This window comes from Leopardus geoffroyi, chromosome X (assembly GCF_018350155.1).
Source record: "Leopardus geoffroyi isolate Oge1 chromosome X, O.geoffroyi_Oge1_pat1.0, whole genome shotgun sequence".
Classification (NCBI taxonomy): Eukaryota; Metazoa; Chordata; class Mammalia; order Carnivora; family Felidae; genus Leopardus; species Leopardus geoffroyi.
Genome location: NC_059343.1, coordinates 104,575,637 through 104,582,648, shown reverse-complemented (window position 1 = coordinate 104,582,648; position 7,012 = coordinate 104,575,637). Strand labels below are relative to the sequence as shown.

General features: G+C 34.3%; 1 pseudogene; it reads right to left on the bottom strand.

Moving 5' to 3' along the window:
- Nucleotides 1-3,537: 3,537 nt before the first annotated feature.
- LOC123595449 lies at nucleotides 3,538-3,924 on the bottom strand (annotated as a pseudogene).
- Nucleotides 3,925-7,012: the final 3,088 nt, after the last annotated feature.

Sequence of the window (7,012 nt, the reverse complement as noted above, 5' to 3'; positions counted from 1 at the left end):
ATTCATGACAGCATTATCCATAATAATTAAAAAAGTGTAAATAATTCAAATCTCCATCAACTGAGGAATGGATAAACAAAATGTTGTATTTCCAGATAATGGGCCATTATTCAGCCTTATAAAGGAATGAAGTACTGTTACAAGCTACAAAGTGGCTGAACTTGGAAAACATTATTCTCAATTAAATAAGCCAGATACAACTGAACACACATTGTATGATTCCACTTACATGAAATATCCAGAATAAGCAAATCCATAGAGGCAAAAACTAGATTAGTGGTTGCAAGAGGAAGGGTGGAGGTGGCAACTGGGAGTGACGGCTAATTAGGTAAGGGATTTCTTTTTGGGGAAATGGAAAACACATTCTGCAGTTATATAGTGGTGATGTTGCAAAACGTTCTTACTATACTTAAAAACATGGAATCAAACACTTTAAAAGGGCAAATTTTATATGTGAATTATATCTCAATAAAATTTGCAAAAAAAAAAAAAAACAGACTCCCTCAGTTAACTATTTTATATCAAGGTAGAAAAAAATCATGTGACATTAGTTTAGTTTGAACAAAGGAAGAGTAATTTACTGTAATAAATCAAGGGAGAAATTTGCCTGAAGATACTTTTTCATAGTTTTTTTTCCATGAAACAGACTTTCTCCAGCCATAGTTTTGTTCCTAAGCTCTGTGACTTTTCCTTATTTTTTATACTAGCTAATTACTTCCACCTCAACAGTAATATGATTACAGTACTTGCATGAAATCTTTCTATACTTCTTCGTTATTATTGTTTTTTAAATTTCAGTCTTTTTAAAAGTATACTGTTTTTAATAACTTTACCATTTATTTGGGAATAATGAATCTAACAAGACGGCCAATCTCTGAATATGCAAACATGGTTATCTTCATATTCATTTTCACATATCTTTTCAAATGAATGAATTATTCTCTGATCAGTTTAATTACGATATCTCAATCTTGAGAGAAAATTATCCATTTTCCATTCAGATCAGAACTGAGTTGTTCAATTCAGGTACAAAAATAGGTTTCTGAATATTCTGGAGAATGCGCCAGAGCAAATATTAGGAAGTTCATTGGATTTCCAATCCCTTTCTATTTTTCTCCATTGTAAGGGAAGAACCTCCAGATATAGTCTGCAGACTTAATGATCTTAGTCATTTAAATTTGTAGCTCTCTATAGACCTAGAAAGTATTTCCTTGTACCATAGGAAGGGCTTCTGGTTTCCATCATTTTATTTTATATCTTACAAAAGAAAACAAATACATCTATGTCAAAATAACTGACCCCTGCTCTTCAAAATTATCAAGGTAATGGAAGATACAGAACAAAAAAGGAACAGTGACATGTTGGAGAAGATAAAGCTCCAGATGAAATCCTAGAAGACAAAAAGTTAAAACTTGAAAGCTTAGTATAGAGAACAAACTGATGGTTACCAGAGGCGAGATGGGGGAATGGGTAAAATAGGTGATGGGGATTAAGGAGTGCACTTGTCATGATGAGCACAGAGTGATATATGAAATTTATGAATCACTGTATCGTACAGCAGGTACTAATATAACACTGTATGTTAACTGTAGTGAAATTAAAATAAAAACTTAATTTAAAAAAGTTGAGAGTTTAGTTAAAACTTAAATAAAATTTAAGGAAGTTCTACAGTTTATTAATCATTGTTCCAATGCTAATTTCCTGGGTTTGATAATTTTACTATTGTTATGTAACAGCTTCATCTTAGGAGAAGTTAGATGAAGGAAATATAGGACTTCTGTATGACTTTATCAGTTTTCTGTAAGTCTAAATTTTTTTTTTAAATAAAGAGGAAAACAACAGCAGCAGCAACAACAAGAACAACTAAAACCTCTCAGAGTTCCAGATTTAGAATCAGAGATGATTAACCCAAATCTTATTTTAAGAATTACTTCACTTTATTTAAGTTAATTCTACTCTAATAATGTAAGGTGGATGACACTTAAAAATATATTCACATCACATAGTTCATCTTAACCATACCTACCAGAAAATATATAGTTGTCTCTGTAATGACTGACATTAAATACAGAACTAATGAAAATAGACCATAGTCCAATGATGGAATGCAGTTACAGGCATGGTATTAATCTTAGAGGAAAAAAGAATCCCACCTTTTTCTTTTGCCTATTATGTTCTTTAATGAGCTTTATATTTCCTCCTCTGTCTCTCTGTATCTCTCTCTTATTAATATGATATTCTGGAGTATTCTTCAGTAATGACAATCACCCCTTGTTTGTAGGTCTTAACTAATCCATCACCAATTTTATCTGCTCTTCCTTTTCCTTATACTCCTCGTAATTATTGTAGATTTTATTATTGTTCTTATAAGAATTGTTGAAATAAAATCTATGTACTAGTGCAATAGATAATAGCAGCTGGGAACTAAAAGTACAAAATATATTAAATCAACCAGTTGAGTGGGAGTTTGTAGGTAATAAAAGCAATCTAAAAGTCTCACCTCAATGATAGAGATAAGGAAATTATAATTGAATTGAGTTTTTAGTTATTCTTTCATTTAGAAACAAAAACAATATATTAATGTCATGCAAAACATTGAAATGAAATATTAACAATCAAAATCATCAGGAAATAGAGTAACACAAAATAATCAAGTAAAGTTAACTGTAAAATTGTAAGAATGGTTCATCATTTTAGCCATTAATAAATAGATAAATAAAGCACACTACATTAACAAGTGAAGAAAACCATATGGTTATATATTTAAATACTGAAAAGATATCTAATAGCATTCCACAACAAATTCTTAGTATGATTCTTAATAAAATACGAATAGTAATTATGAAAAATATTACTCATGAAAAGCCAACATCAAATATTATTTTATTTGTAGATTAGTGAAGTCAATTTAAATAAATTAGAAATAAAATCAATGAGATTGGCAACCATGCCAATTGTTTTATAAGTTTTATTCAATATAATAAGAGACTAAAATAATTAGTGTAAATATTAGAAACCAAGAAACTTTTTTTGTTTTTGTGGTTGATTTAATTGTTGATCTAGAAAACTAAAAAAATTCCACTTTAGGGGCACCTGGTGGCTCAGTCAGTTGAGTGTCCAACTTCGACTCAGTTCATGATCTCATGTCTCATGGGTTCAAGGCCTGCATCGGGCTCTGTGCTGACAGCTCAGAGCCTGGAGCCTGCTTCAGATTCTGTGTCTCCCTCTCTTTCTGCCCTTCCCCTGTTCACACTTTCTCTCTCTCTCTCTCTCTCCCTCTCAAAAATAAACATTAAAAAATTATTTTAAAAATGAAATTCCACTTTATAGAAAAACTATCAAAATGGATTATGTAATTTAGGAAGATTTCTGGGTTCAGGATAAACAAAAAGCAAAAGGTTCTTTTCTTCACTATACTTCATAATTTATAAGTGAGTAATCTATCCTACTTTAAATTTTAACAAAATTAGAAAATATCAAAGATAAATATAATAAGAATATATAAAAACTGTTTTTTTGATACATTATCTTATTTTATTCAAATACCAGTCTGATCACACATGGTCCAAGAACACTCAAATAAGAAACCAAAAACAGATGTTCAAGATTGGTCCTCAAACATTATAGCCAATGATGCCACACTTACCCATGATCTCACTGACATAAAACCACATCCACACCTCAGTGGCCACCAAAACCAGTTAGCAGAGCTTAACTGTGAGCTGTTTGAAGCTACCAGTTTGAGCACTCTTGATTATTTTTTTTCAAGCTCTGAATAGCTGCAGGGATGTCAGCAGGGGTTAGGTGAACCATCTCAACCTTGGCATAGTGCCAAAATGTGGCCAGTCAAGGCTACACATAAGTCACAGCAGCATTCACCAGCATCAGGGCCTTCTCCTCAAGGTTACAGACAAATTGGGCCATGGTTCCAGGATGAAAAGTCAAAAAAAATCTTTAAATTGTACAAAATGGGGCTAGTGCCTTATGAATAGTGGAGTAAGGACGTCTGAAAGTCGGCTCCTCCACAAAAACAAAAACAGTAGTAAAAATTATTAAAACCATTTTTTCCAAAACTCTGGAAATTAACCAAATATTTACAACCATTCAAGAAGCATTTATTCAAGAAAAATGGTTAATCTTGTAAATAACAGCAGGTTTTGCTTGCCCTTATACTCATTTTCTTCTCCTCAGCCCTGTGGTATCCTTGAAATCAGTCTAGTAATCATAGTGCATTAACACCAGCTACTGAATAATACTAGAAGGGGAAATACAGGCTTGGAACACCCTAAAACCCCATCCCTAGAGAACTGCCATTATTAGACTCATCTGGCAATTACTCAGAAACCCCCACTCTCAGGGAATGTTTTTGCTTGATCTGACTCTGAACTTACTGGGAACAGCATTTCCCTGGGTTATCAAAAGAATCAAAAACAATAAGTGGCAACTGTTTAATATAATTGCTTCCTGAGGCAGTGATAACAGTTGGACCAAATAATATTATGACTAAAAACATAAAAGGAAAAGTTGGCAAATATTGTGGGCCTTGAAGACATCCTGCATATTCCTGGAAATTGAGGCCAAGTGCATATACAAGGTCTGTGCATGTTCAGGAAGATCTGAAATGCCCTATTCTCTCATCTTTGGAGGTCCTATAGAGGCTCTGTACAGCAAACAGTGAAGGCTAAGGCAGAATTGTCAATTGCTTGCCAGAATGTTGACACCAGACTTCAACATGCACACAGAACACCTTGTCAAAGCCTAGAAAATGTTTTTGTTAAAAGTATTTAAGGAAAGCTCTCCAGTAATTCACTGACAGATACCCTAACCAAGCAGAGACTTCAGTGGCCATACTTGACAGACTTTAAATATGTAGTACAGGAGATTCACTAAACAAACAACCATAAAAATAAATTCTGAGTAAAGGAAGACGATTATGATTTCTAGAATTGCCACATTATATTATATAAAGGTCCAGCTTTCCACAAAAATTATGAAACATGCACAGAAACAAATATAAATGGTCCATACACAGTAAAGTAAGCAGTCAAAAGAAAGTCTCACTGAGAAAGCCTGGACATTTCATTTAATAGACAAAGACTAAATCAATTATAAATTTGTTCAAAGACTAAAGGAAATCATGTCTAAACATAAAGTATGAGAACAATATCTCAATAAATAGAGACTATAAAATAAAGGTAGAAAATTCATTTAAAAATCTGAAGCTGAAAAGTACAATAATTGAAATAAAAATTCACTAAAGGAACTCCCCAGCAGATCCGAACTGACAAATGAAAGAACCAGTAATATTAGTTTTTTTAAATTTTTTAATGTTTACTACCTTATTTGAGAGAGAGAGAGAGAGAGAGAGAGAGAGAGTGAGAGTGAGTGGGGGAGGGGCAGTGAGAGAGAGAGACACACACACACAGAATCAGAAGCAGGCTTCAGGCTCTGAGCTGTTAGCATAGAACCCGATGCTGGACTCCAACTCATGAACTGCAAGATCATGACCTAAGCCAAAGTCAGATACTTAACAGACTGAGCTACCCAGGCACCCCTACATTAAAAAAATTTTAAGATTGGGGTGCCTGGGTGGCTCAGTCAGTTAAGAGTCCAACTTTGGCTCAGGTCATGATCTCACGGTGGTTCATGGGTTTGAGCCCCACATCAAGCTCTGTGCTGACAGCTCAGAGCCTGGAGCCTGCTTCAGATTCTGTGTGTTCCTCTCTCTCTGCCCTTCTCCCGCTCACTCTTTCTCTCTCTCTCTCTCTTTCTTTCTTTCTTTCTTTCTCTCTCTCAAAAATGAATAAACATTAAAAATTTTTAAGAACTTTAATGTTTATTTATTTTTGAGAGACGGAGTGTGAGCGGGGTAGGGGCAGAGAGAGAGAGAGACAGATAATCCAAAGCACAAAGCCTGACATGGAGCTTAAATCCATGAACCATGAAATCATGACTTGAGTTGAAGTTGGAGGCTCAGCCAACTGAGCCACCCAGGCACCCCAGAACCGGTAATCTTGAGGATAGGTCAATTATAACTATTCATTGCAATGAACAGAAAGAAAATAAGAATTAAGAAAATTAAACAGAGCCTCAGAAACTTGTCAGGCACCATCAAGAATACCAACAAAGACATCTCGTGAGTCCCAAAGGGAGAGAAGAGAGGAATGGGCACAAAGAATATCTTTAAAAATAATGGCTGAACATTTCCCAAGTTTGATGAAAAATACTATGTCCCATATCCAAAAGTCTCAAAACTCTCCAAGTAAGATAAACTCAAAGGGATCCACACCTATGTACATCATAATCAAAATTCAGAACCACGTACAAAGAAAGAATATTAAAAACAGAAAGAAGGAAGTAAATCATCACATAAAAGAAAATTTTGGGGCACCTGGGTGGCTCAGTCTGCTGGGCGTCCGACTCTTGATTGCAGCTCAGCTCATGATGTCATGGTTTGTGGGATGAAGCCCCGCACCAGGCTCTGTACTGACAGCACAGAGCCTGCTTGGGATTCTCTCTCTCTCCCTCTCTCTCTGCCCCTCCCCCCCACAAAGTAAATAAATAAACTTTAAAAAGAAGAAAACCTTAATAAGATTTATAACAATTTGCCAACAAAAATCTTGAAGGCCAGAAGGCCATGACCTGGTATATTTAAAGTGCTGACAGAGAGAATGTTGACCAAGAATTCCATACTTAGCAAAACTATATTTCAAAAATAAAGGAGAAATTAACATATCACCCAAATAAACAAAAACATAGCGAATTTTTTTGCCAAAAAATTGAGTCCTGAGGATGAAATAAAAAGACACTATATAGTAATTCTAATCAACGAATCAAACCATCAATAGCACTAGTAATGGTAAGTATATAGTAAAATATAAAATATGATATTAAGTCCATTATTGGTTTATAACTCTTTTCTCCTATCTGATTTTTAAAAGCTGCATGAAACAATAATTAAGAAACTGAGTTGAAGGGCGCCTGGGTGGTTCAGTCATTTGAGTATCCAACT